We start from the raw sequence: 13044 nt of genomic DNA, 5'->3' as shown, positions 1-13044 counted from the left end.
CAGTGGACGTTTCACATGAACTAATCTCGCAAGTTCACGTTTAGAAAATTCTAGCACTGACCCTTTCCCGTAGTTAAATGTTGACCCATTCAGAAACTAATTTTGGAGTCGCATTGTCTTCGCTTCACTGCAGAACTTATTCAGGAAACTGCTTTCAAATATTTCGTAGGTAGTGAACGCATCACTGTGTATATTTGCTCACGATTGCGACTCACCTTCAAAACGCCTTTTCACGAATTTCATCTTCGCCTCGTCAGACATTCCCCTTAAAAATCAATCCCTGCATGCTGCTAGAAAATTTACTGGATGATATTCCCCGTCGTCTCCTAAACATTTGACCGTTCCTAAGTTCGTCCACGGAACACTGATCACTGTAGAGGTTTGATGTGCAGCTAAAGAATTCAGTTCGCTTTTTATTTCATTGATTTGATTTTTAACTTCACCATTTTCAGTTGTAATGCCAGATTCTACTTGTTCCTTTATTTTATCTACTGTAAGGTGTCAGACAAATCGAACACCTTCCATGAAAACCCTGACATGATAAGCAAATCCAGTAGTATGTCATATAGTTCCGAATAAATCGTGACATTAAATTAACCAAAGTAATACGAGTAACGAGTGAACAAATGGAATACCACAGACTAACACAAGAATACCTAAATGCATGTCGTACCTTCGCACGGAGAGACCGACGCAGTTCCGAGGGGAGAAACGAGGACAGAAGCCGAGAGCAAAACCGTGTTAAGCTAGAAGGCCCTACGATAAGGGACGCCTGGACACCCACATCGTCAGCCTTCCCCTAAGACTACTACCCGCACGCTTTAGAGTGAGACTTTTTCGCGTCTCAGGTACGTCAAGGACCACCCCCCCAGCCCATGTTAAAAGATAGAGCCCTCCAGAAGAACAGTATAGATTTTCCGATAACCCTAAAAGGACCACACCAGCTGCACGTTTTAGCGTGAGACTTTTTAGCGTCTCTGTTACGTTGCAAACTTTAAAAACATTGCCCCACCACGAAAAGTATAGCGTTTCTCATTGGATAGACAGAATCTTTGTAGGCGGAGCTTAAGGTTAACATTGAGACCCTGATTGGTCAGATGAAAACACAGCCAGATAGTTTTTTCTTTTAAACCAACTTCGGTAAATTGTAGTAAGGAGAAGTGAGGAGAGTTGCTTCCGAGATGGCGAGGTGAGCGGAGCTGTGCTGCCCGCCGCTGCCTTGACGCTGCCTAAACACCGACAAGGTAATGAACGCACGCGATGCCGCATTTTTGAGCGCATAAGGCTTCACTCAGAACTGCAGAAGTCTCATCTGTTACACCCCCTTTTTTTTGCTTAATACTAGTGTCGATCGTTAATTGAAACTCACGGTGTTCACATTTGCCACTTGAAGAACAGATCTGAAACGCGATGATTTTTATATAGTTATTGAGAAGCCACATCAGCCACTGTAATTTACAAGTTAGATAAGTAATTAAAGATAATTGAGAGCCACTGTAGACCATTTTGATAGTTTTCTCCTTTGTGAAAAATTAAACCTAGATTGTGGATGTGATATGGCATAGGTCATCCTTCGATCGATTGTAGAACTTGGAAACCCATTCAGGGAATATTCGTTCACATTTTTGTTGAACGCAGTTGGTTTTTACCATCCTGTATTAAAACATTTCCTTTTATCAATAGTGCAATTTATAAACGATGTTTTGCTAGTAGAATAAAATTTCCAATGGTAAACGTAACTGCTTTTTCGACGTTATTTTACCAGCTAACTAAAAATAGGAAAGCCTTGAACCCTTTCCACTAAATTTAGTTAGTATTAAGATTCTTATACAGGGAGTGCAGTGGAGCTGACGCTGAGATCATTTAGTATTTGGTTATATCATCGCTAGTCTCACTGAACTCTTCTGAATTCTACATGTCATGTGTGGTCTGGCGTCTCCTTACGAGCAACAGGGCCCAGGTTCAAACTAGTCAATTCCCTAAAAAACACGCTCAGAGCGTCGTTGCGCGAAAGTGGTAGGGAGACACGATATAGAACACAGACACCACCATGAATGTTTAGACTACTTCTTTCCCCCCTTTACCTATTCGAACGGATAAGTTGCTAATAGCCTCTGTCATCTCCATCATTAGAGAATCTGCCCTACTCAAACAATTTCTTACGTTGCCTCCCAGATCTGCCTGCAACTTTTCCACCTAATGACTGAAATTTTTCTCCGTTTGATCTGCTTTAGAGCCAAGTATCCCAACTTCATCAGAAATTTTGACCATTTCATCCCAAATGGTTTTTAATTTTCAGTCTATCAATTCCTCAATTCCACAGCAATTTTACCTACTTCATCTTTCACAACCGAAGCTATTTCGGATTGAACCGAATCTATTTTTAAATTTACGTCACCCATATCAGTTTTAACAGAATCAATTTTGGATCCCAATCCTCTTATCCTTTGCGTTAATTGCGACATCATGTCTCCTCCAAATTCACCTCCCCTGCCTGATTTCGGACTATTTGTCCTACTACATTCACCGCCGATCACGATCTCCCCTCTCCTAATTCGGGCTAAGCGGTTCGCTAGTATTTTCGGACCACACAAACTGGCAGACTGCCTTATATTAGCAACGTCTATTAATGGCGACTGAACTACATAATCATACATAATCTCGCTATCAGCGCAGATATTTAGCTTTGTCGTGCTGGATCCTTCTTCCATGGTATTGTTGCCGATGTTGCAGTTGAAGCCGACGCTGAAGATCTCGTAGCCTCTGCTGTGGTACTGCAACCGCCGCTGAGCGATGAATCGCCGTTGAAGATGCCGCTGCTGGCTGGAACCACGTAGTTTCGATGTCGCTTCTCCTTCTGCGTTACTTTTTTAACACTCCTAGCCACTGCTAAAACTAGGTGCACACAACTGTTGCAAAATTCGTAGCTCAGAGCCCTCACACAAACTGCCTACACTGCCACAGACTTGGGACCTATATCACAGAATGTCGTTAACTGTGACAATTGCAAATGTAATTTCACAATTATTAAAGAAACCTAATATTCAGTCCCAAAACGACCCCACATTTAATTTTTGCGAGAGGTCCTGCCTTTCGAAGTTCAGATAAGTCTTTTGGAAACACTTTGCAGAATTCAAATTCAGTTCTAAAACTTTCCAGAGTTCATATTCCGCAGCTACCACATTCCAAAATCCAATCCTATTCCAACACTTTGCGAGGTTCTTATCCCTCAACTAACACTTTCCAAATTCCTATCCCGGACGAGCCCCCAATTGCGAGCTAACATCCTGAAGATGTTCGGGCTCACATGCGGTTCCTCTTCGTCGAAATGTCTTGGCTCAAACTCGTCTAGGGGCTGAAGCACACGTGTCGCATTACACGCCCTAAATTAGACACCTAAGACCCTTTGGTGAAATTGCCTTACTGATGGTAAGTTCGCGAAACTATGTGAAACATACAATGTGAATATAAAATTTAACAACAACAATAATAATATCGGGAGCTAAATTAACGACCTATAAATGATTTAGGCCACAATGCTGCGATTTGATTAGAATAATGTTTATTCAGAAAGCAAACTAACAGCGAAAATTGTCGTATTTAGAATTACTATTACACTCGAGAGCATATCCATTTGACACAATTCGATCATTCACAATCTCATTGCGAATTATAAGTCCAGACTCCACCTCGTTAACTACGCGAAAAGTTAGAGTTCGCACCAGGCGCGCGGCTGCTTACTTCTCAGAGGCCAAGTTGCTCGATACCACACAACGCGAAATTTTCTAAGTCGTTTCGCTTCCCAGCTACCTAAAGACCGACCGTCTGCTTTCGTGTCTCCACCCGCGCTGTCCCTCTGCCCGTCCCGGCCGTGATTCCCGCGAACCGTTCATCCTCTCTCAACTCACTGCTGCAGTTCCAGTCTCTGAAGCGATCCATCTGATTGGCTACAGCTTATTCTACATCATTTTACACTTTTAACATATTTAAATAATCAAAGCTTGACCTCTTTCACTTTCTAAATAAAGTAACAATAGTATGTATTACATAATAAACATAAAATTCCTTTACATAAAATCAATACAATTTCCTCCTTAACTTAGAATGTTACGGCCAGTTACCTTACACCAATGTACTTTCTGATAAATAAATACAGAACAAAAGTAACTATTACGCACTAAACTTTACAACAAATGTACTGTTACCTAATGATTCAATAAGGTGTCATGCTGCCATAATTGAATGTGTTCTGTGTGGAGGAAATGATGATCTGATGCTTAACTGAAAATACTGATAATTTAAATTTACCATATATTTAAAACAAATAAGGTTGCCGAGTTGATATTTACAATATAATTAATGACGCCTGCGAATTTCCCTATATCGTGGCGAATCTGCGCTCTTTGTGGCGCACGGTCCTGGATGTCAGGGCATGTTTTACAATTTCTGAAGGCTGACTCTTTCGACCATATATTTAAATGAGAGCGAGATGCTCGTTAACTCACAACCTAGAACTTTTTGAAGATTGAAATGGAATGAAGTTAATACGAAACTAAAACTGTGGTGTAGTGCATGCGCAAGTGGACTGGTCTTCTCTTCCCCGAGAGTTTCCAATGGAAATGTAAAGGAAGTGCTGCATCAGCTACAACTTCATTTGGTCTCCTAAAAAGATAAAATACGTAAAGTAATTTTATGACAGTAAGATTCAAATTGATAGACCTTGTTCCTACTGTTTAATAGGTATGTAAGAAATCATCACATAACTTCTCTGTTGTTCGACTATTATTTATGTTTCGCTTCGAAGCTGCCATAGAGTGAGAAAGGTGCATCCTTTCAGGCGGCGACTACAACTGATTTATGTGACACAAGGTTTGGTCATAAGTGAAAAAGCCTTACGAAATGTTTTTCTGTTGTCAGTTCCAGCATATAATTTTTAGATTCTTAGATCTAGATTACTCATTGTATTTCATCTAGCTGAACTTTCATAAACTGTATGATAATTACGTACAACCTCTGAAAAAGTAATTTTTAGAATGTAATACTTTAGTTTAAAAAATAAATAAATCACTGCTCCATGCAGTATTTCACAGAATTTTAAAAACTCTTATAGCACCCATTGACAGTTCTCATGACCTGGCAATAGACACCGAGCTATGGCAGATCGAAATCCAAAATGGTTTCTTATTTACTGAATATATTTTGACCTCTTTTTGGCATTTAATTGAAAATATTCTTGGGTGGAGTGGTGTCTTTTCATGGTGGGCACATTTTCTTCCCAAAAAGCTCGTCTTCGATTCAGTTCGAATCTTAAATTTTATTTGAAATATGCTATGAGACATTTTAAAAATTCCAGCTGTCTTTTTAATCGATAAGCCTGCAGCAGCAACATGTTTCACCTTTTCAAAATATTCTGCATTTTCCGTTTTCTACCCATCTGAAACATAAAAAATAGCTAAAATTCGTTTGCAGGGCATGGTTTCATCCGACAACTATGTCATAAAAAGTAGAACGTACCCTCAACTACGATTCTTTTGTAGCCTTTAATCTGTATCGCAGTATGCTAGCAGGTATTTTAAATTTCTCAGCAACCTTTTTAATAGAGAAACCTGAAACAACAGCCAGCTTCGCCTTCCCCAGATCTTTTGCATTCCATTTGCGAGCCATCTGAAACATAAAGAAAATGTCAGCGGCATTTTCCCGAACGCATTCCTTCATTCAACAACCATATGAAGCAAAGTAGGGCTTACCCCGATGCTGTGCTATCGATAGCATGAGACAATTAAGTGTAATCTGTGCTAACACTGTTACTCGCTTGACTTCCACACAAGAACTGAAAAGATAGCTCACACTACAACTCTTAAATACAGACAACTGCGCCCACCGTTGCGAATGACAAGGTGGAACATATTATTTTCCCGTATATGCTAGTAACTTCTCTTTCTTTCATGATACATATGATGCTTCGCAACACGTGGTACATCATCTGTATGACGTTATTGTCTCTCGGATTTTATGTGTTCTGCATACAATAAACAAACGTCGACGTTTCGATCCTGTTAGCTACGATTATATGTTAAATGGTTAATACAAACATTCGTTCAATCTTCGACAGACGCCGTGAACTTCAGGCAATAATCGATGCTTCGCGAGGCTTCCATTCACTAGACACTTTCATAATAGTTGAATTATTGTCTACCACTTTCAAAGTCAGCAAGAACACTAATCGCTCTGTCGATTTATCCAGGTCTATATCTGCTGGCGAGACCGTCTTCCAGTCGTGAGCGTCATTATAATCATCCTCTTTTTCATCTCCACCTTCTGCTTTCATAAATACATTGTTTTTAAAGTCTTCGTCTATGTTCTTTCGGAATAGTTCTCGCAGTCTCTGACAAGCGGATCTGATGGGAAGTTGAAGTCCATGCTTACTGAATTGTATCTTCTTCTTCCTCTTCTTCTCCTCCTCTGACAAAACATGACAAGGTTTTTTGTATTCAGTACTAGGCACAGCTGAATTAGGATCTGAAACTGCGTTGTCTCCCATTCCGATATATGTATCATCACATCTCAGTAATGATCCACCAACTTTATCTAATGCAGCCTTAACAATGTGCAAATAAATATAACTTCTGTTGAGTTTTATTTGTCTGTAAGTGGGATAGCTTTGCTTGTGAGCATTGGTAGCCTCGAGAATCCATACATGTAATTAAATTGGATGTAGGCATTTATCCACGTCTTCTAGACCACTACATCGATTTTAACCAAATGTATGCACATCACTTAGTATCTCGAAAGAATGCTATAAAGATATAAAATACCTATCTCTCAAAAGGGTGGGACTGAAAGAGAAGCGCAGCTCATGATGCACTATTTGACTATTGGAGCCTTAGTGACTTGCAACAAACTTTACATATAATTTCAAACCTTTATGAGCTGACAAACCCCACAAACCCCCCCCCCCCCCCCCCTGCATCACCCGAGAAAAGTTTATCGCATACTATACTTTCGCTGCTCATGCGGTAAAATTGCCGCATGAGGCATTTATTACTTCTTCTAATTCTACTCGTAACACATTTTGCGGGCGGTATTCAATTATGCCACTACATGTATCTCCAAATTTATTCACTGTACGACAAATAGATCAGGAGAAACGACGTCAGAAACACTCAGCTGCCTGAAAACGAAAATGCAGTGCAAAATTCTCTAGAGATACAAATGAAATGTGTGTACAAACATGTGTAGAATATGTTAAATGTATGTGAGGTATATGTGACATGAGTACTCGGGCAAAAGTTGCCGGTAAACAGCGCCTCCTAAACCATTGGACCGATTTCAACTAAACTTGGTACACATATTACTTACTATATGGGAAGAAATATTAGGAGGAAGGGGCATTATCTGTCTATCGGTTGGGTTGCCATCAGATTAAGAAGTCGCTGGACAAGCTGCCTGTCTCATCTAAACGGGCGGTAGTGTTAAAATGTCAGGCCGACCCTTGGAAACTTCTGAGGGCCGTTCCTTGTGTGTACACAGTAATTTCCCTGTCTGGGTTTGCGTTTTAGTTATTTGGCTGATGTTTGGCCTTCAGCCGAGTATCAATATATCTTACATTAACGTTCTTGTCTTGCCCTTAAGGCATCAGATTGTTATTCTTTTATATGGGGCCTTCAGCCAAGTTTTCCATTAGATGTTTTAGGATAAGGCCTTCTGCCTTTTAAATTGAAACTCTTTTTCTAGGTCTTAAGCCATTAAACATATTTAGTTGATATGTGGCCTTGAGCCGAGTATTAATAACTCTTTAATTAATGTTCTTGTTCTGTCCTTAAGGCATAAGATCGTTATGCTTTTGTATGGGGGCCTTCAGCCGAATTTTGCATGGAATGTTTTAAGATAAGGCCTTCTGCCTTTTGATTGAATCTCTTCTTATTGCTTAATATGCGGCCTCCAGCCAAGTTACATTAAATTTTTATTGCTAAGGCCGTCAGCCTGTTTAGATTGAGGATTTAGAAAATATTTTTGGGTGAAACCTCCAGAAGAACCATGTATTTAAATTTGTTGCTTAGGCTTTGCGTCTTGGACTTTGAGTGTGGCCTACAGCCGATATAAAGTTAATCAAAGGAGGTCGATTAAAGTGTTAAGTGTTTTGCATCCTTGTTGTAACATTGTGTGTTGATAAATAAAGTTAGTATGTTAAGTGCAACTGACAGCAACTCATTTTGGTCCCTTTCCACAACCTAATCCGCTCTGACCTGCTAGCCCAGGTATTTCAGTCTGGTTGCCTCTATTCTGCTTTTGATATTTGTCTTAAAGTGAATGTTCCTTAGTATCAACCAGAGGGCAAGACTTAAGGAATGTCACGGACGAGAACTGTGGTTGTATCCGAATACAAACACCGTCCGAATAGGGCTTGGAGGCCCAACGGTACCGATCAGCCGCCATGTCATCCTCAAACCTCAGGCGTCAGCGTATGTGGGTACGGAGGGGCATGTATTGTCCACCTATAAAGTCACTTAACTTTATCGTCAGATGAAAAACTTATTAGACTACAGTGATACAGGTTTGGGTGTGTGTGTGTGTGTGTGTGTGTGTGTGTGTGTGTGTGTGTGTGTGTGTGTGTGTGTGTGCGCCACACAGACGCACACACACAGAGACACAACGTCTAATATCCAAAACTGTGTACACACACATACCTCTGATATAAAATTAGAATGATTCCAACGTCTGAGATATGCATTACATATATAATGTACATTATACATTGTGTTACAAAAAGGTACAGCCAAACTTTCAGGAAACATTCCTCACACACAAATAAAGAAAAGATGTTATGTGGACATGCGTCCGGAAACGCTTATTTTCCATGTTAGAGTTCATTTTAGTTTCGTCATTATATACTGTACTTCCTCGATTCACCGCCAATTGGCCCAATTGAAGGAAGGCAATGTTGACTTCGGTTCTTGTGTTGACATGCGACTCATTGCTCTACAGTACTAGCATCAAGCACATCAGTACGTAGCATCAAGCACATCAGTACGTAGCATCAACATGTTAGTGTTCATCACGAACGTGGTTTTGCAGTCAATGCAATGTTTACAAATGAGGAGTTGGCAGATGCCCATTTGATGTATGGATTAGCACGGGGCAATAGCCGTGGCGCCGTACGTTTGTATCGAGACAGATTTCCAGAACGAAGGTGTCCCGACAGGAAGACGTTCGAAGCAATTGAAAGGCGTCTTAGGGAGCACGGAACATTCAAGCCTATGACTCGGGACTGGGGAAGACCTAGAACGACGAGGACACCTGCAATGGACGATGCAATTCTTCGTGCAGTTGACGATAACCCTAATGTCAGCGTCGGAGAAGTTGCTGCTGTACAAGGTAACGTTGACCACGTCACTGTATGGAGAGTGCTACGGGAGAACCAGTTGTTTCCGTACCGTGCACAGCGTGTGCTGGCACTATCAGCTGATTGGCCTCCACGGGTACACTTCTGTGAATGGTTCATCCAACAATGTGTCAATCCTCATTTCAGTGAAAATGTTCTCTACTGATGAGGCTTCATTCCAACGTGATCAAATTGTAAATTTTCGCAATCAACATGTGTGGGCTGACGAGAATCCGCACGCAATTGTGCAATCACGTCATCAACACAGATTTTCTGTGAACGTTTGGGCAGGCATTGTTGGTGATGTCTTGATTGGGCCCCATGTTCTTCCACCTTCGCTCAATGGAGCACGTTATCATGATTTCAAAAGGGATACTCTACCTGTGCTGCTAGAACATGTGCCTTTACAAGTACGACACAACATGTGGTTCATGTACGATGGAGCACCTGCACATTTCAGTTGAAGTGTTCGTACGTTTCTCAACAACAAATTTGGTGACCGATGGATTGGTAGAGGCGGACCAATTCCATGGCCTCCACGCTCTCCCAACCTCAACCCTCTTGACTTTCATTTATGGGGCATTTGAAAGCTCTTGTCTACGCAACCCCGGTACCAAATGTAGAGACTCTTCGTGCTCGTATTGTGGACGGCTGTGATACAATACGCCATTCTCCAGGGCTGCACCAGCGCATCAGGGATTCCATGCGACGGAGGGTGGATGCATGTATCCTCGCTAACGGAGGACAGTTTGAACATTTCCTGTAACAAAGTGTTTGAAGTCAGGCCGGTATGTTCTGTTGCTGTGTGTTTCCATTCCATGATTATTGTGATTTGAAGAGAAGTAATTAAATGTTCTCTAACATGCAAAGTAAGCGTTTCCGGACACATGTCCACATAACATATTTTCTTTCTTTGTGTGTGCGGAATGTTTCCTGAAAGTTTGGCCTTACCTTTTTGTAACACCTTGTATAGGCAGACTCATATATTCTACTCACCGATATGAATAGCCTTTCTATTGCCACTTCCACCAATGATTTTAGAAACTCTGGTGGAACGTTATCCATCCCTTCTGCCTTATTTGATCCTAAGTCATCCAAAGCTCCCTGAATCCCCTACCTCTTCTAAATCGACTTGTGTTTCTTATTCTATCACATCACACAAATCTCCCCCTCGTAGAGGCCTTCAGTGTACTCCTACCACCTATCCGCTCTCTTCTCTGAATTTAACAGTGGAATTCCTGTTGCACTCTTAATGTTACCACCCTTCCTTTTAATTTCACCGAACACTGTTTTGACTTTCCTATGTGCTGATACAGTCCTTCTGACAATCATTTCTTTTTCGATTTCTTCACATTCTTCTTGCAGCAATTTCTTCTTACCTTCTCTGCACTTCCTATTTATTTCATTCTTCAGCGTCTCTTATTTCTGTATTCCTGAATTTCCCTGAACATTTTATACTTCCTTCTTTCATCGATCAAATGAGGTATTTATTTTGTTACCCATCGTTTCTTTGCAATTCTCTTCTTTGTACCTATCATTTCCTTTCCAACTGCTATGATTGCCCTTTTTAAAGACGTCCAGTCCTCGTTAACTGCACTGGCTACTGAGCTATTCCTCACTGTTGTATCTACAGCCTTAGAGAACTTCAAGCATGTCTCATTATTTCTTAGTACTTCCATATTTCACTTCTTTGCGTATTGATTTTTCCTGACTAATCTATTAATCTTCAACCTACTCTTCGTCACTACTAAATTGTGATCTGAGTGTGTATCTGTTCCTTGGTAAGCATTACGATCCAGTATCTGATTTCGGAATCTCTGCCTGACCGCGGTGCAATCTAACTGAAATCTTACCATAACACCTGGCTTTTTCCAAGTATACCTCTTCCTCTTGTGATTCTTGAACAGAGTATTCACTGTTATGAGGTGAATTTGTCACCGGACTCAGTTAATCTCAATCCTCTCTCATTCTCTATCCCGAGCCCACACTCTACTGTAAACTTCACTTCTTCCCCTACAGTTTCATTCCAGTTCCCCATAACTACTAGATTTTATCTTCTTGTAAATACGGTATTACCTTTTCAATATCATCATCTACTTTCTCTTCAGCTTGTGATGTCGCCATATATACCTGTACTATCGTTGTTTGTGTTGGGTTGCTGTCCATTCTGATCAAAACAATCCTATCACTGAACTGTTCACAGTAATTCACTCTCTGTCCTACCTTCTTGTTCGTAATGAATCATACTCCGATTATACAATTTTCTGTTGCTGTTGATATTACGATAAACTCATCTGACCAGCTCATCATTGTCTTCTTTCCATTTCACTTCACTGACTCCTACTACATCTAGATTCAGCCTTTCCATTTCCCTTTTCAGATTTTGTAGCTTCCCTAGAACATTGAAGCTTCTGACTCTTAGAACGTTATTCTTTCGTTGGTTATTCAATCTTTTTCTCGTGGTCAGCTCCGCCTTGGCAGTCCTGTCTCAGAGATCCGAATGAGGGCTACTCCAGAATTTTTTGCCAACAGAGAGATCATCATGACACTTTTTCAATGATGGGCCACATATCCTGTGGATGTATTCCATGACTACAAACTTGTAAAATGTGCCTTTGCGCCACCTCTGCCTCAGAGGGCCCAACTCGCCTCTTGCACCCTACCCAGGCCACGTACCGGTTCCCTATTTCGAGAGCCGCTCCCAGATCTACGTTACCTCTGCCGATCAGCCTCCACAGCAGAAAGCAGGCACTGCGATTGAACTCTTCTTACTAACGCACGTAGAACTACACTATAAAGTGCTGCTGCCTCCGATACTTTCAGGAGTTTGTTTCCCAAAGGGTACTAGGAAACGCCAGCCATTCTGTGGGAAACGCATTTGCCCTGAAATACGCCCCAGTCGGGCCAGGTCTGATTAGGGGAACATAGCTCTCTATCTCCAGGCTGGAGAACAGTCGCAGTCCCACACACACTGGGAAGCCAGCGCTGTCACTCATAGTGGTGGCTTTACTGGTCCATGAGGACTTGGACTTTTTCTCCCTGTTTTTCCTTCCAGAAAAGAGGCCAGATAAATGAAAGCGAAAAATTATTTGCACGTTGCAATACCAAAAAAATAATAAAGCTTGCACTGGGCATAAATAAACGTAGTGAAACAATTTTTAGTAAAGCTTTTTTGAGAGTCAAAACTCATTCTACTGAATTCGATAAATATAGCTGAAGTGCTGAGAACCATTAGAGCTATGTCACACATAAGAGATAAAGCAAACGGTCGTAGATTTTTTGATCATAGCACGCATGCATCTACTGATATCTGTTGATCTTATGGTGATTAGCTTTATCTTTACCAGACCCGTACACTGTATATCTGGAGATATGTGAAAAGCTGTCTCTTCGATTTCTCTGATATTAACTTCCATGCTGGAACGTGCTATTTGCGTCCAATAATAAGACAGGAAGCAGCTGGGCCATAATTATCTAACATACACAGCTTGTGTTAAACAATGTTTATTACCTCACTCCATTTAATACAATAAACCAGATAAATTTGACAACCTCACAAGAGCACAATAAAAATGTATCTTAGACTCGTGTTAAAATCTGCATAACAAATGCATAAAACATTAACAAAATTTCTGTTGGTGAAAATACTTAAGAAAATCAAA

This window comes from Schistocerca gregaria, chromosome 3 (genome assembly GCF_023897955.1).
Source record: "Schistocerca gregaria isolate iqSchGreg1 chromosome 3, iqSchGreg1.2, whole genome shotgun sequence".
Lineage (NCBI taxonomy): Eukaryota > Metazoa > Arthropoda > Insecta > Orthoptera > Acrididae > Schistocerca > Schistocerca gregaria.
The sequence above is the reverse complement of the archived record's forward strand: the minus strand, read 5'-3'. Positions refer to the sequence as shown.